The sequence below is a fragment of the Lolium rigidum genome, chromosome 7 (assembly GCF_022539505.1).
Source record: "Lolium rigidum isolate FL_2022 chromosome 7, APGP_CSIRO_Lrig_0.1, whole genome shotgun sequence".
Lineage (NCBI taxonomy): Eukaryota > Viridiplantae > Streptophyta > Magnoliopsida > Poales > Poaceae > Lolium > Lolium rigidum.
Genome location: NC_061514.1, coordinates 115,743,465 through 115,771,130, shown reverse-complemented (window position 1 = coordinate 115,771,130; position 27,666 = coordinate 115,743,465). Strand labels below are relative to the sequence as shown.

The 27,666-nt window shown below is 43.3% G+C and overlaps 1 long non-coding RNA gene across 1 annotated transcript; it reads left to right on the top strand.

Annotated features, from left to right (window-relative positions):
- Positions 1–14,757: 14,757 nt before the first annotated feature.
- Positions 14,758–17,500, top strand: LOC124676873. The gene is made up of 3 exons (XR_006993836.1): positions 14,758–15,234; positions 15,776–17,314; positions 17,409–17,500. It is a non-coding gene; the product is annotated as an uncharacterized LOC124676873 (long non-coding RNA).
- The last annotated feature ends 10,166 nt before the right edge of the window (positions 17,501–27,666 follow it).

The window sequence follows — 27,666 nt, the reverse complement described above, 5'->3', positions numbered from 1 at the left end:
GAGCCGCGCCAAGCTGCGTCGACGCCCGCCGCACCTCCGCCGCACCTCCGCCGCACCCCCGCCGAAGTTCCGCGTCCCTCCGCGCGCGCCGCCGCCCTCCCGCCGTGGTCTTCTCCGCCGTTTGTCGCCGGTGAGTATTCCGCCGCGTTCTTCTTCGTTGCCGCCGGTAAATTGGTCGGATTTAGGGCTGATGTATGGTACACCGTGGTAGATGGCTTCGGAGGATGTGCACATGGTGGATTTGGACGCGACGTCGACCGATTGGTCGTCGTCGGATTCCGACGATTCGGACATCGACGAGTTGCTCAACGACGACGAGACGGAGATGATGCTGCTCCTGTTCGGCTTGAAGCAAACGGAGGACCGCATGAAGCTGTTGTATCAGCGGAAAGGATCCGTGATGGGGCGTATGTGCATTCCGTGGAACCGCGCGCTCAGCCACGAACAGCTGATGCAAGATTATTTCGCCGAGGTACCGACCTATCCTCCCCGCCTCTTCCGTAGACGGTACCGAATGCGTAGGTCTTTTTTCGAGAGAATCGTCAAAGATTGCGAGGCAAATTGCGATTATTTCAAGCAAAGAAGAAATGCTGCCCAAGTCATGGGATTTAGCCCATATCAAAAAATTTCTGCCGCCGTGAGGGTTATTGCATACGGTATACCAGCAGATTATACCGATGAGTACCTTCGCATTGGTGTGCAAACAACCACGGATTGCGTGCGTATATTTGCCAAGATGGTGATCAAGTTGTATGGAGAGAAGTATCTCCGAGCTCCAAATGAGGATGATACAAAAAGGCTCATGGAGATCAATGAAAAGAGGGGTGGCCGGGGATGCTTGGTAGTTTGGATTGCATGCATTGGACATGGAAAAATTGTCCAAAAGCATGGCATGGAATGTATTGTGGCAAAAGCCGTGATGCTACCATTGTTCTTGAAGCTGTGGTCTCTCAAGACTTATGGATTTGGCATGCTTTTTTTTGGATTGCCGGGGACACTCAACGACATCAACATCTTGAATAGATCCCCTTTGTTTGCAAGACTAGTTAAGGGTGAAGCTCCACCTTGTAACTAAAAAGTTATGAACAATGAGTACACCATGGGGTACTATCTCACAGATGGTATTTACCCTAACTATGCAACCCTTGTCAAGTCCATAAAAGAGAAAAAGGACAGGGCTTTGACAAGAAAGGAAGCTTGCTTCACCAAAAATCAAGAGGCATGCCGCAAGGATATTGAGAGAGCTTTTGGTGTCTTGCAAGCAAGGTTTGCAATTGTCCGGGGTCCTGCTAGGTTTTGGGACAAGGAAACTCTTGTTGATGTCATGACATGTTGTGTGATTCTTCACAACATGATCATTGAAGATGAAAGAGGTTTAAACTTGCCATGTTTCTATGACAATGTTGGCACCCGAGTGCAGCCCGAGAGGAACCCTGATCGGATTGAAGCTTTTCTTGCAGCTCATCGAGGCATTGAAAATGCCGAGACTCATCACCAGCTCACCCAAGATTTGATTGATCACCATTGGCAGTTGCATGGCCAATGATTTATTACATTCATTTCCCATTGTTGTATGTGTGAAACATTCATTTCCTATTTGTTGTATGTGTGAAACATTTGTTATTTGTTTAATTCTTCCATTAGAACATTTGTTGACATTTCCGAAAAACATTATTGTAATAATTATGACGATTATTGTGTGATGTAAAACATTTATTTTATGTGAATGGTGTGTTGGTTCTAATATGCAATTTGTCAAAAAACCCTGTTTTCAGGGGTTGAAAACTCGGACGAGCTAGCAGACCCCGTATCCCCACCCCGTAAAACAGAATATTCTGTTTTACGGGGTGGGGATACGGGTCTGCTAGCTCGTCCTAGTTTTCGGCCGGCGAAAAGTGAATACAAGGCCCTCTACTCGCGTTTTAAGGGGCGAAAAAATACGGGGCCTGTTAGACATGCTCTTATTGAGTCTTTGCTATACAACTGATATGGTGAGATAAACTGTGTGCACTAATATTGTTTTCAAAGCATCTAATTAAATCTTGGACCTTACAGAGTGTTTTATTCTTGCTACGCTTAGTTGGTAGCTCGTTGACCCTGATGCTAAATCTATTTGTGAAAACGCTTTGGTGCAGCAGCAGCAGCTCATCATTCACATCCTCCAGATCGAAAGGAAAACAACACACACTTGTTTTGTTTCAGAGTCCTGACATCCAGTGAGGCATTGTTCTGATCTCTACGGTGCTAAACTTCGCGAGGCATTGTTCTGATCTCTACAGTGAGGCATTGCTCTGATCTCTACATCTACATCTCTACAGTGCTAAGCTTGTATTAATCTCTACAGTGCTAAAATTAATCTTCTCACATTTATACACTCGCTCATTCTATTGTTTCCGACAGGGATTAATTGCACGGGTATAGATAGAAACCTGGGAATTTCCGGCGACGAACGGCGGGGCCGCGGAGACTGCTTCTCCTTGCGGTGGGGCAGTTGGCGTCGGGCGGCAGGTTGATTCGAACGCGGCGGCTGGTTCGTGTGGTCCAGGTCGAGGGGCGAGCAGCCTGGCCGGGTAGGCTGTGTAGGAAGGCAGGTCGGCGGCGTCCGCACTGAGGGCGAAAGTTGCGTGGCGAGCGGCGAGCGTAGGCTTGGCCGGGTAGGCTGTTTAGGGCTGTTTAGGGCATATTCAATGGAGGCGCTTGTCCAGGGGCGCCAGGATTTTGACCCCGGCCAATGAGCTGTTGTGATGTATAATCCTGGTCATTGGGCGCTTATTTAGAGGAGTCGATGCAAAACTTTGCGCCGGATGCTTAAGTCGGTTTTTGGTTTGCAGCAGAAAACGCGGAGCAAGTCTGTTTGAGAAATAAGCGCCGGAAGATGAAGTCATGGGTTGGAGCTCTAAAACTACCGAACGGGCGCTAGGATTAGTTGCCGGACTGTTTTCCGCTCAAGCGCCTAGATAAGCGCCGAGCATTGAACATGCCCTTAGGAAGGCCGGCGGCGTCCGCGCTGAGGGTGGAAGTTGGGCAGCGAGTGGCGAGGAGGGCCAACGGCATCAGCGTGGAGGCGATGTTCCTGGTGGGGGACGTCGGTTCGTGGTTATGGAAGCACGACTCGTTTAGGCCTCGTTCGCTTAACCCCTAACATGCAGGGATTGGCTTAGATTGCAGCCGGATCCCGGGTGTCCAGCCCGGCGAGGGAATTTTTCCAGCCCAGTGAGACTGACGTCTTCGTTTACCCCCAGGCGGGATTCCAGCCCAGCCCACCCCGTTCACTTTCTTTTGTGTGGGCCTGGAAAAAGTCTCTCGCCACACAACCTGTGGAATTTTTTCCACGAGAGAAAAACACGAGGGAGTCGGTGCAGCCGTGTCGTTTCCATGGCGGAATTTGTGCAGGTTCTAGAATAATCGAACAAAAACATCGTGCATTGGATTAAGTACTTCATCCCCAAAGGGATTGGGTGGAGCATCGGGATCAACCAAATCCCTGCAGGGTCAGATCGATGCTTGGATTCGTTCCACGATAACCCAACGAGCCCTTAGCGGGGGGCTGACAATGTGTTTTACCGTGATTGACGGTGGAGTTTTGCTCCATCAGATGCACTTTTGAGGCTCCAAGTTATTTGGATCACCCCACTCTGGCTTTTTTATATATCTTTTAGAAACACAAGTACAAATATACATACACTCACCCCTATGAATGTACACACGTACACCCTACCTCTACGAGCACCTCTAGAAAACTGAGTCGGCGGGTTAAATCTTGAAATTGACGAAGTCACCGCAGGCTTCTCGCTGTCGACGGTAATGTCACCTACCACAGAATGAATATTCCACCTTTATGAGACACACAGATGTCAAATCTGTGGTTTGAACTCTGGTGGGTTAGGTGTATAACCACATTTCTAACCAATCAACCTCTTGTTCTCGAAATGGCAATCAGATGTATACATAACTACAGGCTCAAATGGCCATGTCTCGATCTTTGACCTTGGCGCATGTACCTCCAGCTCCATCCATGTTTCGATCTTTAGCTCTGCAGACTCTCGAGAGCTTCTTCTCGATGTAGAGCACTCGCTTGCCATCTGGTCTGCTAAATGAGCTTGGTAGCCTGGTTGTACCTCTGCGGCTAGATTCACCAGTGGAGATACTTTCGTGAATCTTCTCTATCTAAATAGGAGACTCCCACTACCTGATTTCTTTGCCCTCACAAGCATCCACATCACCTCCTCTTTTCCAGTGCTCCCCTACGGCGTGTCCGGCTTGGTTCATTTTCTGTCCTCAGTTTTTGTTTAGTCTCGAAATCTCTAGAAAAAGGCCGACCTTCGCGAAGGGAAGGCAACTCGCTCCGCACGCGACAAGTGGCGCGCTGTGGTGCCAGAAATGTAGGATAACGTTGCATAGAAAACAAAAATTTTCCTACCGCGAACACGCAATCCAAGCCAAGATGCAATCTAGAAGACGGTAGCAACGAGGGGGTATCGAGTCTCACCCTTGAAGAGATTCCAAAGCCTACAAGATGAGGCTCTTGTTGCTGCGGTAGACGTTCACTTGCCGCTTGCAAAAGCGCGTAGAAGATCTTGATCACGATCGGTTCCGGCGCCACGAACGGGCAGCACCTCCGTACTCGGTCACACGTTCGGTTGTTGATGAAGACGACGTCCACCTCCCCGTTCCGGCGGGCAGCGGAAGTAGTAGCTCCTCTTGAATCCGACAAGCACGACGGCGTGGTGTCGGTGGTGGTGGAGAAGTCCGGCGGAGCTTCGCTAAGCGTGCGGGAAGTGGAGGAGCGGGGCGGCTAGGGTTTGGGGAGAGGGGGCGCCGGCCACTATGGGGTGCGGCCACCTTGGTGGTTCTTGGGTGGCCGGCCCCCTCCCCTTGGCCCCTCATTATATAGGTGGAACCCCAAGAGGTGGTGTCCAAATCTTCGAATAAGACCCGAACCAAAAACCTTCCATAGGAGGGGGGAAACCTAGCCAAGCTAGGACTCCCACCAAGGTGGGAGTTCCACCTCCCATGTGGGGGGGGCCGGCCCCCTAAGGGGAGTCCACTTGGGACTCCTCCCCCACTAGGGTTGGCCGGCCATGGAGGTGGAGTCCCATGTGGACTCCACCTTCCTTGGTGGTTTCTTCCGGACTTTTCTAGAACCTTCTAGAACCTTCCATAGAACCTTCCGCGACATTTTATTCACATAAAATGACATCCTATATATGAATCTTATTCTCCGGACCATTCCGAACTCCTCGTGATGTCCGGGATCACATCCGGGACTTCGAACAAATATTCCAACTCCATTCCATATTCAAGAACTACCATTTCAACATCCAACTTTAAGTGTGTCACCCTACGGTTCGTGAACTATGCGGACATGGTTGAGTACTCACTCCGACCAATAACCAATAGCGGGATCCGGAGATCCATAATGGCTCCCACATATTCAACGATGACTTTAGTGATCGAATGAACCATTCACATACGATACCAATTCCTTTTGTCACGCGATATTTTACTTGTCCGAGGTTTGATCTTCGGTATCACTCCATACCTTGTTCAACCTCGTTTCCCGACAAGTACTCTTTACTCGTACCGTGGTATGTGGTCTCTTATGAACTCATTCATATGCTTGCAAGACATTAGACGACATTCCACCGAGAGGGCCCAGAGTATATCTATCCGTCATCGGGATGGACAAATCCCATCGTTGATCCATATGCCTCAACTCATACTTTCCGGATACTTAATCCCACCTTTATAGCCACCCATTTACGCAGGTGGTGTTTGGTGTAATCAAAGTACCTTTCCGGTATAAGTGATTTACATGATCTCATGGTCATAAGGACTAGGTAACTATGTATCGAAAGCTTATAGCAAATAACTTAATGACGAGATCTTATGCTACGCTTAATTGGGTGTGTCCATTACATCATTCATACAATGACATAACCTTGTTATTAATAACATCCAATGTTCATGATTATGAAACTAATCATCCATTAATCAACAAGCTAGTTAAGAGGCATACTAGGGACTTCTTTGTTTGTCTACATATCACACATGTACTAATGTTTCGGTTAATACAATTATAGCATGATATATAAACATTTATCATAAACATAAAGATATAAATAATAACCACTTTATTATTGCCTCTAGGGCATATCTCCTTCGAGTCTCCCACTTGCACTAGAGTCAATAATCTAGTTTACATTTGTAAAGATATAACACCTTGGCCTTCCGGTGCTTTATCATGTATTGCTCACGGGAGAGGTTTTTAGTCATCGGATCCGACACGCTCATAAACGTATGTATTTTGTAATTCATTTGCGTCTCAACGCATCACTCATTTCCAAATGAGTTGGCATTTAAATATGTTTGATCTTCTGGTGGAACCTTAATTCCGCTGTCTGAAATATGTCACTAATATTGTCACACACAATATAGCTTCAAAGTTTTGACTCTGTCGGAACTACACCAAGTTCTCAAAGAACCTCTTGACTTAACATCCTTTGTCATTGTCAAAATAATGACATACTCTGCCTTCTTTTGTAGAATCCGTCACAATATTTAGAACTCTTCTAAATCTAGCATAGACAACTTCTAGCTCATTGTGCTACCTTTTAAACAACACTTAGTCTAATTTGAGATTGAAATTATATTTTATATGTGATAAAACCAATATCGGTGTAACACCTTACAGCGATTTTTTTGTCATTTCTTCATACAAAAATATATATATATATATCCTTTAGTTCTTCTAAAGTACTCAAGGATATTCTTACTGTCGTCCAATGATCATCATATGAATCATTCTGGTATATGCTCATAACACTTTATAGCACATGATATCTGATTGTGTACATATTATTCGTGATCTATAATCACTCATGTGTTTTTACTCATTGAGTGTCAGATACACTCAAGTCTTGTTAAACCTTCACATGACAAGAACATTTTCTTAATATTTCTATATTGAACTTCTTCAATATCCATCATATGTACTTTGACTTAAACTTATTTATGTGTTTCAATCTATCTTCATAGATCTTGACACTAAATTTGTTTCGATCCATATCCTTTCATTGAAGTTAATTCTCAATGAAACCTTTTTAATCAAGTATATAATTACATCATTTATAACCAACTATATGTCACCTACATAAAGTATTATAAATGTGTCTTAGCGCTCCCACTTAATTTCTTGCAAATGCAAGCTTCTAACTCCGTGATACTTACTTCATCCAATTGAAGCTTGTATACCTATCTAGTATTCCACGGACCAGCAAAACTCTTGGTTGTATCTTGTATACATACTTCTGTTAAGTAGTGTATTTTGCCATCCTACTAGCATATCTCATAAAAGAAATATGTAGTGATTACTAGAATAATCCACATAGACTATAAGCATTGCTACGGAAGATCTAATCTTATCGTATTCAACTCTTTGAACTTTGTCGTAAACAATTTTTCGATAAGTCAAGCTTTCTTCAATGATATTTCATCCAAGTCTATCAATTTCATAGATCCATTTACTTTCATAAAGTATTCATCTATCTTGGATTTCATGGCGCATGGCCATTTTAATGGAGTCAGGGCCCATCATAACTTCTTTGTTTTGTAGTTGGTTTATCATTGATCAAAATCAATCCTTTGTCCACAAATCATTTATTTGATCACAAAGTAAACCATACCTACAAGGTTCAATATGTACTTCGATCTCCATGGCTAAAACACTTTGTAGTCATGAGAGCCATGATCGTCGTGGCCGCTTCCGAAACCAATTCGATGCTCGCGCTACTCGATCATTATGCTCGGGTTCATAAACCTTATCAAATTATATTGTCCTCCCACTCAAATACTTCACTCGAAACAATTTCTGGAAATAAGAAACATTGACAAACACTTTTATCTTTGTCTCGTGGGAAGAATTCCCAATTAAATCTCCGGGATAACCAACAAAGACATTCATCCGATTTTGGTTGACTATTAGGGTTTATACCCATGCCATAACTTGTATGGTGTCATTTCAACGGATCATGATGATGCTCTATTCAATGGTAAAAGCGGTAGTCACTAAAGCATAATCCACAAAAATATAATGGCATCAATATTATATCTCATCATTGATCCAACAAAGTTTGGATATATCTCTTGGATACTTCATCATCACTATGATACTCCAAGAAACGTAAGTTGTAGAACAATTTCATAACTCTCTTAGATGTTCGCTAAAACTTGTAATTCAAATATTTCCACCATGATCCAATCATAGATATTTGATTTCTATTACGATGATTTCCACTTCATGCTGAAATTTATTTGAATCCTATTCAAATGTTTCAAACTTTTCCTTATTGAATATATCCACATATATACTCAATTCATTGTTTGAAAGTTTTCATGAAGTAGAAGAATCTTCCGCACACAACTATGCCCGATGAACCACATATATCATTATGTATGTTTTCACTAAGTTAGTTGCCCGTTCAACTCTTCGGCCTATGAACGGTATTTCAGTCATTACCTTTTAGAAAAGATTTTGCAAGTGCCAAACGATTCAACAAATCGAATGACTCCAAAAATCCATTTGCATGGAGTTCCTTCATGCGATCCTTTCTAACATGACCTAAATTGCGGTTCCACAAATAAGTGGAATTCAAATCATTTGCCTTATGGCATTTTTAGCGTCGTTGTTATGTATGTGTGTTTCACCATTAAGATTTATAATAACTTATCCATCATACATGGAGTAATGTCATAATTTGAACAACTCATTGTTTTCATTTGACCGTGAGCAAAATAACAATTATTAAGTTCTTTATTATAAATTCTAAGGGGTAGATAGAATACCAACGACGAACATAATAACACTTTATTTTGTTCTAGACGTGTATTCCTTATCATATTCCTTGTCGACCACTTAGGCCATTGTATTCTTGTATTGCGTTGTTTTGTATGACACTTCATACCAACCAATATGGTATTAATAGCCAAGAATTTCATTGTGTGACTTAACTAGGAATACAACCATAACATGTATATCATTTATATACACCTGAGCTAGACTTTCTAGTCTTTTCTTTTCTTTTGCCAAAATATCTTTTGCAGCTTCTCTTTTAGCTTTCCTCATTATTCAGAAAAACATTTCAACATCAATAACTTCTAGGTTTGTTGGTCAAATACCAATAACCTTGAGGTTCTTACTTTGAAGTTGATCATCATATGACAAGTGTTTCAGATTTCACTATTAGTAAATTTGTAATACGATGAACAATTTCACTCATAATTTTATCCATCAATTCATGATAACTTTCTCGAGACCATGTCCGTACATGCTAGGCTCATAAAGTTTAAACCTTAGTATTCGCATATGCAAACTGGCTTGTACCCGTTGGAAGCACACGTAGAATCTATAACACCCGATCATCACGTGATGCTTCGAAACGACGAGTCTTAGCAACGGTGCATACTAAGGACAATCACTTCATGGATATACGAATATTGTTAGTGCCCCAATAGTTGGAGGATTGGGACGCCTTGCGTCTTCAACCTTCGTACATTCCCATAAAACTTATGAGTTTATGTAGTCTCACCAAATTTATATTCTATCATCTTGCAATAAGGTCTTAGATATCACATATATCTCGTACCTTGATTATTTCGAAAACTAAATTTTCAGACTCCTTACTTTTCAAACAGATTTGAACTTCAAGTTTCACTGAGACAAGATAACTTTAGGTACTAATTGAAACCATAGCTCTCCGAATCAACAAAGTGAGTTTCACTAAATGTTTGCAATAGGACTTAATCATTTCTTGATTCATTAACAATACAAGTATTAATCCGTAAAGTTTCTAGTCAGATTTTAACAAGTATTTCTATCTCAATTATAAGACTAGCGCATAGTAGTAAACGGATGCCAATACTACAAAATTAATTCAAAATACTACTCGGACTATGTTTATGATAATTAGTTCATGTTTTAATCTAATTACTAATGAACTCCCACTTAATACAACATCCCTCATAGTTGTAAAGTGGTACACGATGCAAATCCACTACACCAAAACCGATCATCACGTGAGATGATGTAGTTTCAATGGTGAACATCAACATGTTGATCATATCATCCATATGACTCGTGTTCAACCTTTCGGTTTCCATTGTCCCGAGGCCATGTCCGTACATGCTAGGCTCGTCAAGCAAACCCAAGTATTCGCGTGTGCAACATGGATTACACCCGTTGTATGTCGAGTTTATCACACCCGATCATCACGAGATGCTTCAAAACGTCGAACAATGCAACGGTGCATACGAGGGAAGAACACTTTATTATCTTGATATTAATGTGAGGGATCATCTTATAATGCTACCGTCGCGATCTAAGCAAAATAAGATGCATAAAGGATTAACATCACATGCAATTCATATGTGATATGATATGGCCCTTTAGTCTTTGCGCCTTCGATCTTCATCTCCAAAGCACGGACATGATCTCCATCATCAACGGGCATGATCTCCATCATCGTCGGCGTAGCGTCAAGGTCCATGGCGCCGTCTTCATGGTTGTTCACCTCATGTAGCAACTATTACAACTACTTTGAAATACTACTCAACATGAAATTTAAAGACAACCATAAGGCTCTCGCCGATTGCCACAATACAATAATGATCATCTCATACATATTCATCATCACATTATGGCCATATCACATCACCAAACCCTGCAAAAACAAGTTAGACGTCTCTAATTTGGTTTGCATATTTTACGTGGTTTAGGGTTTTCGATATAGATCTAATCTACCTACGAACATGAACCACAACGTTGATACTAATGTTGTCAATAGAAGAGTAAATTGAATCTTTACTATAGTAGGAGAGACGAGACACCCGCAAAGCCTCTTATGCAATACAAGTTGCATGTCGAACGAGGAACAAGTCTCATGAACGCGGTCATGTAAAGTTAGTCCGAGCCGCTTCATCCCACTATGCCATAAAGATGCAAAGTACTCAACTAAAGATAACAAGAGCATCAACGCCCACAAACCATTGTGTTCTACTCGTGCAACCATCTATGCATAGACACGGCTCGATACCACCGTAGGATAACGTTGCATAGAAAACAAAAATTTTCCTACCGCGAACACGCAATCCAAGCCAAGATGCAATCTAGAAGATCGGTAGCAACGAGGGGGTATCGAGTCTCACCCTTGAAGAGATTCCAAAGCCTACAAGATGAGGCTCTTGTTGCTGCGGTAGACGTTCACTTGCCGCTTGCAAAAGCGCGTAGAAGATCTTGATCACGATCGGTTCCGCGCCACGAACGGGCAGCACCTCCGTACTCGGTCACACGTTCGGTTGTTGATGAAGACGACGTCCACCTCCCCGTTCCAGCGGGCAGCGGAAGTAGTAGCTCCTCTTGAATCCGACAGCGACGACGGCGTGGTGTCGGTGGTGGTGGAGAAGTCCGGCGGAGCTTCGCTAAGCGTGCGGGAAGTGGAGGAGCGGGGCGGCTAGGGTTTGGGGAGAGGGGGGCGCCGGCCACTATGGGGTGCGGCCACCTTGGTGGTTCTTGGGTGGCCGGCCCCCTCCCCTTGGCCCCTCATTATATAGGTGGAACCCCAAGAGGTGGTGTCCAAATCTTTCGAATAAGACCCGAACCAAAACCTTCCATAGGAGGGGGAAACCTAGCCAAGCTAGGACTCCCACCAAGGTGGGAGTTCCACCTCCCATGTGGGGTGGCCGGCCTCTAGGCGGGAGTCCACTTGGGACTCCTCCCCCACTAGGGTTGGCCGGCCATGGAGGTGGAGTCCCATGTGGACTCCACCTTCCTTGGTGGTTTCTTCCGGACTTTTCTAGAACCTTCTAGAACCTTCCATAGAACCTTCCGCGACATTTTATTCACATAAAATGACATCCTATATATGAATCTTATTCTCCGGACCATTCCGGAACTCCTCGTGATGTCCGGGATCACATCCGGGACTTCGAACAAATATTCCAACTCCATTCCATATTCAAGAACTACCATTTCAACATCCAACTTTAAGTGTGTCACCCTACTGGTTCGTGAACTATGCGACATGGTTGAGTACTCACTCCGACCAATAACCAATAGCGGGATCCGGAGATCCATAATGGCTCCCACATATTCAACGATGACTTTAGTGATCGAATGAACCATTCACATACGATACCAATTCCTTTTGTCACGCGATATTTTACTTGTCCGAGGTTTGATCTTCTGTATCACTCCATACCTTGTTCAACCTCGTTTCCTGACAAGTACTCTTTACTCGTACCGTGGTATGTGGTCTCTTATGAACTCATTCATATGCTTGCAAGACATTAGACGACATTCCACCGAGAGGGCCCAGAGTATATCTATCCATCATCTGGATGGACAAATCCCACTGTTGATCCATATGCCTCAACTCATACTTTCCGGATACTTAATCCCACCTTTATAGCCACCCATTTACGCAGTGGTGTTTGGTGTAATCAAAGTACCTTTCCAGTATAAGTGATTTACATGATCTCATGGTCATAAGGACTAGGTAACTATGTATCGAAAGCTTATAGCAAATAACTTAATGACGAGATCTTATGCTACGCTTAATTGGGTGTGTCCATTACATCATTCATACAATGACATAACCTTGTTATTAATAACATCCAATGTTCATGATTATGAAACTAATCATCCATTAATCAACAAGCTAGTTAAGAGGCATACTAGGGACTTCTTTGTTTGTCTACATATCACACATGTACTAATGTTTCGGTTAATACAATTATAGCATGATATATAAACATTTATCATAAACATAAAGATATAAATAATAACCACTTTATTATTGCCTCTAGGGCATATCTCCTTCAAAAAAATCCCTTGGAAATGGTCTCCCTGCTCGCCACGTGTCGCAAGGGGAAGCAAGGTGGGGATGGGGGGAGAGAGAAGACTGGGTTGTGTTAGTTTTTCCCTTTTTTCTTTTAGATTCGTTTTTTCAAAATGAAATATCTTGAGAACCGTAAGTCCAAATTGCGAACCGTTTTCACTTTTGAAATCCTCGCGTCGAGATCTTCAAAACTAGATCCCATGTTGATAGGTTTGGGGATACTTTTTTTTCGTACTTCCAATAATATTATAATTGTACCTGTGGTGTGTACCTAACTGTACTCGTGTTTCAACTGATAAGTACTTCTGTTTTTAGTGTATTTGGTGCAATTTTTTCCCTTTACTTGCTAACTGTACCCGCCCGTGTGTGGGACTGTACCTGTACTTACATCCGACTGTACCTGCTCGTGTGCGCCACTGTACTTCTGTACATGTACTTACTTGTGTTCACGACTGTACCTACTCGTATGCGCGTTTGTACCTGCTCGTGTGCGTGACTGTACTTGTACTCGCATGTGTGTTCAACTGTACTCGTGTGTTGTGCGTGATCAGTACTCGCTCGTGCGCACGATCAGTACCTCGCTCGTGTGCGTGGATCGTACTCGTACTCGCATGTGAGTTCAATTCTACTCGTGTGTTGTGCGTGACTGTACCTGCTCGTGTGCACGACTGTACCTCCTCATCTGCGCGACTGTACTCGTGTTGTGTCTGTAATTATAATCGCGCGGGAGTGTTGGTGCGTGAAGCGTACTCGTGTACTCGGACGGGAAAGTACGTACACGCCAGACCACCCAAGCGTGCTCGCGGGAAGTACGTGCTCGCGGGAAGTACTCGCACTCTCGCTCGTCCGCGGAAGTACGCGCGTACGCGTCTCTCGCTCGCGTCGTTTGGCCGAAAGCGTCTGGTAGCGCCACGTGCTGTGCGGGGAGTCTCGCTCGCAGATAGATTGGACCTTTGAGGAGGTCGATCTTTGTATAGTCGTACCCGTTTAGTCTTCAATAAAATGTGACAAACCATGTAGCCCGTTACTTCATGCAAACAAAATGCAGCCCATTACTTCATCCCTAAGGCCCATCACTGTTATTCTTCACCGTCCGCGGAACATCTTACAAGAGCACTAAGCTCCCAGGGTTCTGAGGCCCTGTGGTTGCTCCGTGCTAGCTCCAATTGAGTGATGACACGAGGATAGTCGGTTCATGTGTTTGCTACGTGTTGCGGTGTTGGGCGACACCGCGACAGGACGCTTGTGTATTTGTTACAGGTTGAGCTACAGACCGGGAAGGGGACAACTTCGTTTTCCTCTCGATCCTTAATTCTAGATCGCTCACGGAACCTCTTCTGCGGTTCACTTCGGTCCGCTCAACCACAGCTCCCACGCTCCTGCCTGCGTCGATTCCTCACGTCCGGCGACCGGCTTCATCCCCGACCCCCCCTTCGACCCTCCTACCATGGCATCTCAGCCCCCGTCCGATCTCCCACACCAGAAACGGTGGAGGTAAGGTAACGACCCCCATCTCACCTTGTACACCCCAGCCCACAGCCGTATGCCCTCCAGCATCTATTCACCAGACCTAGATGCACACACGCGCGGCAGGCCTAGCGATTGCGGCGACACCGGCGGGAAGCAGTCAAGCTGAGCAGAAGAGCAGCGGCTAGAGGAGCACGCGCTTGCGGCAGCGACCGGCGGACATGCGTCCAGGCGAGCAGTGGCCAGCGGCGACCTGCTGGCAGGGCAGGCAACAGCAAGGTACTCTTCACTTTCTTCAGTCTTCAGCTGTTCAGCTCTTGCTTCAGCCGCATCAACTGATCAACATAGCAGTCTAGCTCTAGCAGATTACCCGTAGCATACCAGCAGATTAGAACTTTTTGTATAGCTACAAGTTACAAGTTAATCTATTTTTCTAGATTACAAGTTAATCTATTTTTCTGAACTTTGCTGCATTCAATGTCATTAAGCTATTAGTGCACAATTTGTAAGTTGAAGTAGTTCACCTAATTAATATGTTAAACATGTTTACATTCCCTGTAATATGAAGCAGTGGCTTCAAAGATTTGATCGATGTGATGTCTTAATCTTGGTATTACATCATCATTCTGTGTTTTGGTTGATTGCAAACTATGTCCTTTCATTAAAGGAAACTAAATGGTAGTGCAATGATTTCATAAAGTCCCCTGTAGTGATGAACAGACATGTGATTTTTTTTTAAGATGGGACAGGCGCGATGGTGCCCGGCGTTGCGCCGTTGCTGCGATGGCGGACACCAAGGCCATGTGCCCTGCTTTCCATGCCGCCAACAATGGCGTCATGTTCGCTGCCAAAGTTGCCTTCCTCATCCCCGCAGGTGAGCCTCGCCTTCCACCCTTATTCCTAAGTTTTAAGTATGAACATATTGTAGCCGTATAACATGTGTTTAACCCCCATGATTAAGGGTCATGTTGCATCTGCGGTAATGATTTTGTGGTTAAATCACCTTGTGCATAGACATGGGCGATATCTCTACCATTACTATGATCTAATTAGCATTTTAACTCACGCAGTTGAGTCAAAATACTGCTCCTACATTAGTAATTTGCCTGTCACCTGTGTGATTGAATCCTAATAATCCTTGATTCACTGTGCTATATTGCTTACACAATTCCACTATATGGTGGATTGCCTCAGTTTATATGCAGAACCTCATGCTTCAGTCTTGGATCACTGGATTAGTCATTAGTAAAGTTGTTTTGTGCTACAATAGTATTACCTGATCATTACTCTGTTCCCTTATGTTGTATATAAAGATACTAATATGATTTTAAGTGCATCAGATATTACATTAGATAAAAAAATCATTTTACATTTTGTGTAAAATATTATGGTTATTTTTCCTTTCTGGACTACAGGTTCACCACCTACGCGATATTTGGTGTCATCAGTTGACACGGAGCTGAGGTGCTCTTAAAATTTCTGGTCTACTGGTGCCAAGGTCATGGGAAACCTCTCCCCTGAGCTTCGATGTCTCCCGTCCAGTAGGTAAAGCTTGCTCCTTCCGTTGTGTGAATCCTGTCAAGATCCAGCTGTTCTTATTCAGAAGCACGCCCTGAGGTGAGTTGAATTGCTTGTTCTATTTAAAATTTGGGAGATGGATTTGAGTTCTTAGGTGTTATATGGTCCCAAACTATGAATCGTTGGATTAGCTAGATGTATTCTTGTTTGTGTATTAGAAAGTTAAATTTCTGCAAGTGTGTATATATCCCAAGTCTGGCCTATTCAACAAGATGAGTCCTTGGCATTGTGAAGAAATTTGGGTTATTTGGTAATTTGTACCATAAAATTGATGCTTTAGTTCAGTCAGTGTTGTGATTCATTAATTTTTATATACAAAGGAAAACATATAATTTTTTCCAGGGACTGTTGTTTGCGGGCTGAAATTGTTGGTATTGTTGAACAGTTAAAATGAGAATAATACTACTCCCTCTGATCGATATTACTTGATTCTAAAATGGATGTATCTACAACTAAAATATGTCTAGATGCATCCATTTTAGCATCAAGTAATATGGATCAGAAGGCAGTACTACTAAACCTTTCAGGCAGTTACTTCCAGTGAAAATGGAGGATGATGTGTGCTTCACCACATCGTAAATCCTTTACCTCACATAGAAATTGCGTAAATTAGTAGTGCATTTTTATTTTTCATTATACTAAATGCATAGCTGAGCCTTATCTCATTTCTTATGAAAGCTTGAAGAGAAAATCCATGGCAAGGAACTTGGATAAACAGATTTTTAGGATTAACCTAACACAATAATTGCTTTTCAAATATTTATGTGTAACTCTCGGATTACATATTTTATTATACGAATTAACTCATTACTTACGAGAGCCAGGAGACAGAAATTAAACATATTAGGAAGAGCATGATATTTAAGGCATCTTCTGAAAGCTGAGTTGAAAAATATACTAATGTCGGTTTACTTTATCCTAATGAGGTTTCGATTTCTTCGATGTATATAGTTTGTATGATTCATGTCCATCTATTTTTTCTATTAAAGAGCACCAAGCTCCCAGGGTTCTGAGGCCCTATGGTTGCTCCGTGCTAGCTCCAATTGAGTGATGACACGAGGATAGTCGGTTCATGTGTTTGCTACGTGTTGCGGTGTTGGGCGACACCGCGACAGGACGCTTGTGTATTTGTTACAGGTTGAGCTACAGACCGGGAAGGGGACAACTTCGTTTTCCTCTCGATCATTAATTCTAGATCGCTCACGGAACCTCTTCTGCGGTTCACTTCGGTCCGCTCAACCACAGCTCCCATGCTCCTGCCTGCGTCGATTCCTCACGTCCGGCGACCGGCTTCATCCCCGACCCCCCCTTCGACCCTCCTACCATGGCATCTCAGCCCCCGTCCGATCTCCCACACCAGAAACGGTGGAGGTAAGGTAACGACCCCCATCTCACCTTGTACACCCCAGCCCACAGCCGTATGCCCTCCAGCATCTATTCACCAGACCTAGATGCACACACGCGCGGCAGGCCTAGCGATTGCGGCGACACCGGCGGGAAGCAGTCAAGCTGAGCAGAAGAGCAGCGGCTAGAGGAGCACGCGCTTGCGGCAGAGACCGGCGGACATGCGTCCAGGCGAGCAGTGGCCAGCGGCGACCTGCTGGCAGGGCAGGCAACAGCAAGGTACTCTTCACTTTCTTCAGTCTTCAGCTGTTCAGCTCTTGCTTCAGCCGCATCAACTGATCAACATAGCAGTCTAGCTCTAGCAGATTACCCGTAGCATACTAGCAGATTAGAACTTTTTGTATAGCTACAAGTTACAAGTTAATCTATTTTTCTAGATTACAAGTTAATCTATTTTTCTGAACTTTGCTGCATTCAATGTCATTAAGCTATTAGTGCACAATTTGTAAGTTGAAGTAGTTCACCTAATTAATATGTTAAACATGTTTACATTCCCTGTAATATGAAGCAGTGGCTTCAAAGATTTGATCGATGTGATGTCTTAATCTTGGTATTACATCATCATTCTGTGTTTTGGTTGATTGCAAACTATGTCCTTTCATTAAAGGAAACTAAATGGTAGTGCAATGTTTTCATAAAGTCCCCTGTAGTGATGAACAGACATGTGATTTTTTTTTTAAGATGGGACATGCGCGATGGTGCCCGGCGTTGCGCCGTTGCTGCGATGGCGGACACCAAGGCCATGTGCCCTGCTTTCCATGCCGCCAACAATGGCGTCATGTTCGCTGCCAAAGTTGCCTTCCTCATCCCCGCAGGTGAGCCTCGCCTTCCACCCTTATTCCTAAGTTTTAAGTATGAACATATTGTAGCCGTATAACTTGTGTTTAACCCCCATGATTAAGGGTCATGTTGCATCTGCGGTAATGATTTTGTGGTTAAATCACCTTGTGCATAGACATGGGCGATATCTCTACCATTACTATGATCTAATTAGCATTTTAACTCACGCAGTTGAGTCAAAATACTGCTCCTACATTAGTAATTTGTCTGTCACCTGTGTGATTGAATCCTAATAATCCTTGATTCACTGTGCTATATTGCTTACACAATTCCACTATATGGTGGATTGCCTCAGTTTATATGCAGAACCTCATGCTTCAGTCTTGGATCACTGGATTAGTCATTAGTAAAGTTGTTTTGTGCTACAATAGTATTACCTGATCATTACACTGTTCCCTTATGTTGTATATAAAGATACTAATATGATTTTAAGTGCATCAGATATTACATTAGATAAAAGAATCATTTTACATTTTGTGTAAAATATTATGGTTATTTTTCCTTTCTGGACTACAGGTTCACCACCTACGCGATATTTGGTGTCATCAGTTGACACGGAGCTGAGGTGCTCTTAAAATTTCTGGTCTACTGGTGCCAAGGTCATGGGAAACCTCTCCCCTGAGCTTCGATGTCTCCCGTCCCCTGGCGAGAGAAGTGCCGCCTTATTATCCAGAGTAGGTAAAGCTTGCTCCTTCCGTTGTGTGAATCCTGTCAAGATCCAGCTGTTCTTATTCAGAAGCACGCCCTGAGGTGAGTTGAATTGCTTGTTCTATTTAAAATTTGGGAGATGGATTTGAGTTCTTAGGTGTTATATGGTCCCAAACTATGAATCGTTGGATTAGCTAGATGTATTCTTGTTTGTGTATTAGAAAGTTAAATTTCTGCAAGTGTGTATATATCCCAAGTCTGGCCTATTCAACAAGATGAGTCCTTGGCATTGTGAAGAAATTTGGGTTATTTGGTAATTTGTACCATAAAATTGATGCTTTAGTTCAGTCAGTGTTGTGATTCATTAATTTTTATATACAAAGGAAAAAATATAATTTTTTCCAGGGACTGTTGTTTGCGGGCTGAAATTGTTGGTATTGTTGAACAGTTAAAATGAGAATAATACTACTCCCTCTGATCGATATTACTTGATTCTAAAATGGATGTATCTACAACTAAAATATGTCTAGATGCATCCATTTTAGCATCAAGTAATATGGATCGGAAGGCAGTACTACTAAACCTTTCAGGCAGTTACTTCCAGTGAAAATGGAGGATGATGTGTGCTTCACCACATCGTAAATCCTTTACCTCACATAGAAATTGCGTAAATTAGTAGTGCATTTTTATTTTTCATTATACTAAATGCATAGCTGAGCCTTATCTCATTTCTTATGAAAGCTTGAAGAGAAAATCCATGGCAAGGAACTTGGATAAACAGATTTTTAGGATTAACCTAACACAATAATTGCTTTTCAAATATTTATGTGTAACTCTCGGATTACATATTTTATTATACGAATTAACTCAGTATTTACGAGAGCCAGGAGACAGAAATTAAACATATTAGGAAGAGCATGATATTTAAGGCATCTTCTGAAAGCTGAGTTGAAAAATATACTAATGTCGGTTTACTTTATCCTAATGAGGTTTCGATTTCTTCGATGTATATAGTTTGTATGATTCATGTCCATCTATTTTTTCTATTAAAAGCAATATTCACATATGGTTCAGTAAGAAATGCTCACGTATAATGTAAGTTCTGGGGAGTTCTGTGACTTGTGAGTGTTGTCATCATAGGACAAAGTATTAACAGTTTCTTTCAGGCTTGCAATTCCAGGAATTTTGTCACAATAATACCTTTTTTGCAATTCTAAGGTTAATAAGGTGAATACATGACCGACTGTCAAGAAATCTTGCATACCTACCCACTAGCTATACGTTACAAGGATGATACCATTTTTTTTCTTCTTTTTTCTTGAGTTTTCTACTTTATGGTTCCTGGGATATGAGAAATTGTGTTGAGTTGAATTGATTCTTCTATTTATAATTTGGGAGATGGATTTGAGTTCTTAGGTGTTATGTTTTAGAATCATTGGATTACGTAGCTGTATATTCAGTTTGTGTATCAGGATGTTAATTTTTTTCAAATCTTCCTACTCAGCAAGATGAGTCCTTGCTTGTGAAGGTTGGTGTCGTGCAGCCATAGCTTATATTTTTCCAATTCATTCCCTATAACAGTTGTGATGTTCTGGAGTACTACATTCTTATTAAACCTTTTACTTCACTGGATTTCATATCTAAACTTATATCTATTGTGTCCCAGATTTGGAATTAAATCATGAAATTATCTTTGCATTGTTTTTTTTTTTGGAAAGTTAAGTGTCCCCTGCTAGGATAACCATATGAGCTGATGCATGATTTTTTATCTCTTGTATTTAATTATTCTAATCTACTTAATGGAGTAGGTTTTCTGGTAGCATTATTGGCGTCTTCACGCTTCCTTTTGTGCCAAATAATTGTGAGTAGTTGCCTATGATATAATATAAGCTTATATGTGTGCTTAAATCTTATGAAGTAAACTTGCCACTGGTTTGATGTGTATCATGCGATTTTTACCTGTCATATCTAATTTATTCACTTTTCAATTTGTTTAATTTTACCTCATTGCTCCTATTTTAGGCCCTTTGTACTTAACCTGACAAGAGCGGTAAGGAATTATCTAGAAAATGGCTGGTCGGTACTTGGCGGGCAGCAGCAGAAGAGCGTAGAATGTGAAGGCCAGGAGCAAGTGCTGGCAAGAAAACATTGTACTTGTGAGTTCTCTTCGGTCTGCTTATGCATGTTTTTAAGACTGATGGCCAGATCAGTGCAAATTTAAGGAGATGAATGTAGTCCTGCGTTGATGGTTCCCATGAGGCCAGTTAGCAAATCGGAAGGCTGGGATAAAGCCATCAGATATGAGAGGATGCATTATATCCTGCTTCAAGGTATACACTAGCTTTTGATGCCTTACAGACTGAAGCTGCAATGATGTGACTTGTACCTACCAAATGAACATGTCATGACACATTCAAACTGGCTGCTTGGCCGGCTGCAGGTCTGAAAGAAGAGCTGACAAGGAATCTTGGTGTAAGCAGTCATCTTTTGGACTATTTCCTTGCTGTTTCTTCGTAAATTTCGTGAAATATCATGTCGAGCTTGTATCATTATAGCCGACTACGTAATTTTGTTTGTTCTATATAATTCCATGTGACATTTCGTACTTGCTAAAAGGAAAAATTGCAAGCCTAAGATAGGAGATAGTAATAAATTAGATTTATTACTTTACTCTTTTGCTTGATGCATATAAGAATATGCATTTAATTAGGCTGAGTATGCGCCACTGCACTCCACGTTTCGATATGGCACGCATCAAGCCGAAGGAAATTGTTTTTGTCTATGTCCCATTAGAAAAGTGAAGCGCATACCTGCCCACCAACTTAACTTACCAGCAGGAATGAGGTGCATATACTTGGCGACAATAACAACAATCGGGCGCAGCAGCGCGCGCCAGGTCCTTCTAGTAACAACTATTGCCGCTTGCTCTTCTAATCTCATTAATTCCCTAGATGGTGCGCTCTTTTCTCTCCCCCAAGATCAAGAAACGTATAGAGGCATATGAGGAGTTCCTTCAGATTTCCCCCTATTTAAACTCCGAGCTCCACCACGACCTTGCTCACATTGATCAAATTTCCTATCTTATTTCTTCATATGATTTTGTTCAACGCCTGGCCTGCCTGCCGTTGCCATGCTCCTCGCTCAACTACTCCTGAGTCCAGGTCCTCACGTATCCAATGCCACATACCAGCACCAAGAAAGAAGCCTGAAGCCCACCTGAAGCTGAACGTGTGATGTGGCGACTCCGATCATCATCGCTCCTGTAATATCGCCTCTGTTACTAGTACATGTCTATTACCTATTTTTTTTCATTCTGTAGTACTAAAGGAACTGGATGTGTTTCAGTGGACCATTAATTTGATCTAAGGCATTTTTGCGCGGAAATTTTATGTGAGACATACTTCTATACTATAGATGCACTGTGATTCTCTGCCTATTTCCCTTCAGTTTTCACTGGAATGTGTGTTCAAGAAAAGGAGTAGTCGTAAATTGGACACTCCAGGGCCATCTGTATTTCTTATGCAGTAAAGTGGGCTAATGAAATTAATTATTATTGTGGATCCTAAATTTCTAATATGACATATATTCTATCATTTTTCTTATATTCCATCTTTTCTATTTTTTTTTTATTATTTCACTCTTTTGCAGACGTACTGGCTATGACGATGGTCTCTTGCTTATTCACGTGGAACCAAATTCAATGTGTGAGGTAGACGCTCTAGGTTACTTATGCCCTGGAACCAAATTCCACAAGCTCAACATAGGTAATTGCCATACTGCATATGTTTCCCGGCCTTGCAGTTTTGTTGCAAAAAGAAAAAGGCAGTTGCTCACTTTCTCAAGCTCATGAACTGTCGCAGAGTTCCCAGTTCCACGACAGTTCCATCCTACACAATTCATTGTGTCTGGCGGTCATCCTCTAGGGATGCCGCCGATCCAGTAGTTGTGCCAGAAAGACTTGTACCGTATGTTCCCTTACGCCGTTTATTATCAGATTCTTCACTCTTCTCAGTTCCTTCTACCTCATGAGCAGGATCACCGTCCACGTGCATGGGATTAGTGATATCTAGGACCAGATTTCCATTAGGTGTCTCCTTCTCCACAGCTAGACGCTTCTTTGCATTTTTCTCAGCTTCAGTCATATTGATATCAATAGTTTCTACCTGACTCGTCAAGGGATCAGCGAGATCCTTGTCTAAAAAATCTCCATTCCGCTCTGGGTGGGCTCGCCAATCTACAAACACTAGTAGAAAACCTCTCATCCATCTAAGCCTTTAGTACCGGTTCCCTTACGAACCGGTACGAAAGGCGTTATTAATACCGGTTCCAGGGGTGGGACATCTATACCGGTTCGTTATGGCCCTTTAATACCGGTTCGTGTTACGAACCGGTATGAAAGGGTTTCTGCCCAGTTTTCAGGCTGAGGTGGGGCCAGGGCTACACCTTTAGTACCGGTTCATCTAAGGAACCGGTACTAAAGGGTCCCCCCCTGTATCAGCGCGCGCCACCCCGCCCGAGCCCCCTGCATCTCATTCTCCAATTCTCCTCCTCCCTCACATTTCCAAATATTTTGCACCTCTCACACTCCAATAATCTTTATTTTTCTCCACCATTTTAACAAGATTAACGGCATACATCTATCCAAGGGTTAGCAATATCATCCTTCCTTCCGGCGTTTCTAATTTAGCTCATTTATTTGGTAGTTTTAACTCGTACTATTTTGTAGTGCAAGCAAGGTGTTCGATGAAATGCCTAAGTTAGTGATTTTATTTTATTTTATATGCAATTTGAGCTGAAATTATGATATGTTTTGTAGGTTTTAATTAGTATCATCCCCGTCCTTACCGCTGTCGATCGCCAGCGTCGTCCCCTAGCCGGCACGGTACCACCTCGGTGAGCCCCTCTTCTTTTTTATAAAAACAATTAGTTTTATGTGATGAACTTGAATATTAATTAATTAAGTTGGTCACTCATATATCCACGATGTTGTGTACTTAATGATTTTTCATATACATATAAAATGCAGATGAGTCGACAATGGATGTACGGTGACCGGTGCCATCCCGAGTTCATTAATGGCATGCATTATTTTCTCAAAGTGGCTGAGGCAAACGAGCGGTCGAATGGTTTCATGTATTGTCCATGTAGTTCCTGTAAGAATATGAAGGATTACTCTACCTCAAAGACCCTTCACGTCCACCTGCTGGAGAACGCTTTCATGCCCAGCTATAATTGTTGGACCAAGCACGGAGAAAGAGGGGTTATATTGGAAGACAACGAAGAAGAAGAGGACGGTGATAGTAGAATGGGGGAAGACGAAGCTGAAGAAGAGCCCATTTTCGATGAGCCGATTTTTGATGACCCGGATGACGATTTGGGTCGGGTCATTCTTGATGCGAAGATGAACTGCGGAAATGAAAAGGAGAGGTTGAAGTTGGAGAAAATGTTAGAGGATCACAACAAACTGTTGTACCCAAATTGCGAAAATGGTCAGAAAAAGCTGGGTACCACGGTGGAATTGCTGCAATGGAAGGCGAGAGAATGGTACTTCGACAAGGGATTTGAAAAGTTGCTGAAAATAATAAAGAAGATGCTTCCAGGGGAGAACGTGTTGCCCTCTAGCACGTACGAAGCAAAGAAGGTTGTCTGCCCTCTAGGATTAGAGGTGCGAGAAGATACATGCATGCATCAATGACTGCATCCTCTACCGCGGGGAGTACGAGAATTTGAATGCATGCCCGGTATGTAGTGCATTGAGGTATAAGATCAGGCGAGATGACCCTGGAGATGTTGAGGGCGAGTCCACCCCTAGGAAGAGGGTTCCTGCGAAGGTGATGTGGTATGCTCCTATAATACCACGGTTGAAACGTTTGTTCCAGAACAAAGAGCATGCCAAATTGTTGCGATGGCACAAAGAGGACCGTAAGAAAGATGTGATGCTGAGACACCCCGCTGACGGGTCGCAGTGGAGAAAAGTCGACAGAGAGTTCAAGTCATTTTCAGATGACGCAAGGAACTTAAGATTTGGTCTAAGTACAGATGGCTTTAATCCTTTCGGGGAGCAGAGCTCCAGTCATAGCACCTGGCCAGTGACTCTATGTATCTATAACCTTCCTCCTTGGTTGTGCATGAAGCGGAAGTTCATTATGATGCCCGTGCTCATCCGGGGCCCGAAGCAACCCGGCAACGACATTGATGTGTACCTGAGGCCATTGGTTGAAGAACTTTTAGAGTTGTGGCGTGACGAAGGTGTACCTATGTGGGATGAGCACGAACAAAAGGAATTTAACCTACGAGCGTTGTTATTTGTAACCATCAATGATTGGCCTCGCTCTTGGTAACATTTCAGGGCAGTCAAACAAGAGATACAATGCATGCACACACTGTTTAGGTGAGACTGACAGTAATTATTTGGGAAACAAGAATGTGTACCTGGGGCATCGTCGATTTATTCCAAAACAACATCACGTAAGAAAGAGAGGAAAGCATTTCGGAGGTGAGGCAGATAACCGAACGAAGCCCACCCGCCCTACTGGGGAAGTTATATATGATATGGTCAAGGATTTAAAAGTGATCTTTGGAAAGGGTCCCGGCGGACAATCTGTTCCGCATGATGTTGACGGACACGTACCCATGTGGAAGAAGAAGTCGATATTTTGGGAGCTACCTCGGAAATTCTTAGAGGTTCACTCCGCAATCGACGTGATGCATGTGACGAAAAATCTTTGCGTGAACCTGCTAAACTTCTTGGGCGTGTATGGGAAGACAAAAGATACACCGGATGCACGGCAGGACCAGCAAAGTATCCACGAAGGAAACAACCTGAATCCGAGAGAAGTATCAAGGTCCTGCCGGTTACGCTCTTACCAAAGAGGAGAAGGAGATCTTTTTTGAAGTCCCGAGTAGCATCAAGGTCCCGTCTGGCTTCTCGTCGAATATAAAGGGAATAATAAACATGTCGGAGAAAAAGTTTCAAAACCTAAAGTCTCATGACTGCCACGTGATTATGACACAATTACTTCCGGTTGCATTGAGGGGGCTGCTGCAGGAAAATGTTCGAGTACCCATTGTGAAGCTATGTGCGTTCCCCAATGCAATTTCTCAGTGATCAATCCACTTACACTACAAAATTTACAGAAGGATGTGGTCCAATGTCTAGTCAGATTCGAGTTGGTGTTCCCACCATCCTTCTTCAATATTATGACACATCTCCTAGTTCACCTGGTCGAAGAAATTGGCGTTCTCGGTCCTGTATTTCTACACAACATGTTCCCCTTTGAGAGATTCATGGGAGTGGCATAAGCCGAAGAACGCGGAGAGTGGTGCTAGTTATGTCAACGACACGATGAAAAAATTTCTTTGGGACACGCTACTGACAAAGTTCAGCCTACCGGAAGACATGACGGAAGGCCAGAAGAATAAAGTCAAGGAATGGACATTGAAGAAGATGGCCATACAATTCCAGACCTGGAAGAAAAATTTATGGGACAAATATAAGAATGAAGATCCAGTATTCGATGATAATCTAGTGAAGATAAAAGATCACTGGCCCGCATTTAAGGAGTATAAGCAATCGTCTACTTTTGTGTCCCGATCGAAGAAAAATACCGAAAATCATCATTTGGGGTCAGGTGGCTACAAGGGTGCCATTCCGAAGTGGACAACGTTTGAGAATAAACTGATGAATGATGGAATCACTCCACAGACATGGGACTGGCCCGAACGGTCCAAGTTCTGGTTGTTCGCTCATGGGGCAGGGTTGGACCCAAAGACAGGGCTGATCGTTGCGAAGGGAAAATGGAAGGAAAAAATTGAGACAATTGTACCGAAGCTTGTAGATGCAATTGAAAAGGTCAGAAAGGAAGAGTACATTCCCGATCGAGAGAATGACGAGCTGACACTCGCTCTGGGGAACCCTGAACACGTTGGACGGGTACGAGCTCGCCCAGGTCTCACCATGAAGGAAGCGTGGCCGGACAGCGCTGACACTTATAGAAGCCGTTCGCGAAAGAAGAAGAAGGAGGCGGACATTGTAACGGAATTGTTAACTAGGGTGGAGGCTCTTGAGAGAAATCGGAGGGCACCCGATCAGCCGCTGTTTCTACAGGATCCACATGGCGATGCTGCCCCATCTCAGCGAAGAAGCAGTGTCGATTCCTCGCATCTTGACGGATGTGGAGGAAGCTACCCCGTGGATTATGTCACGGAGAAGACAGATTGCGCGCTACATATGTTATTTAGGACCGCGTCCGTTAAGGTGGCGGTCGGCTATGTGTACCCAAGTGAAGATGGAGCAATGCACCATCATATGCCCATTCCACCTGGCTGTGTTCGTGTCGGGGTGGATGAAGTTGTTCCGGGTTTTGAAACAGTGGAGCTTGATATTCCTAGAGGTGAAGATGAGAGGACACTGGCCGATGTCAAGCACGGTTTCGCCCTATGGCCAAAGAAGTACGTCGTCCTTTTGCAAAGGCCACCGACTCCTACACATGAGCAGCAAATGCCATCGACTCCTCCCGGTGGCAGTCCTGGTGGCGATCCTCGTGAGCAGCAAAGTCCACACCTACCTGAGAGGGACCCCAGTGTGAGTCCACCACCTCGAGATCCTCCGCGTAAGACCGCGTCCGTTAAGCGGAATGGTACGCTGCCTAGGAAGAAAGCTAGAAAGGAGAAAGCACTGCCGCCCATTGAGAAGTTACCTTGGGAAAAAACTCCCGAGGAAAACCAGGAAGCCGTTCAGGCCGAGGTGAAAAAAAAATTTGCACCGAAAGTGCCAGAGATACCTTTCGAGAAGACACTAGATCCGGTGAAAGTTGTGCGTACCGTTGAGAATCTA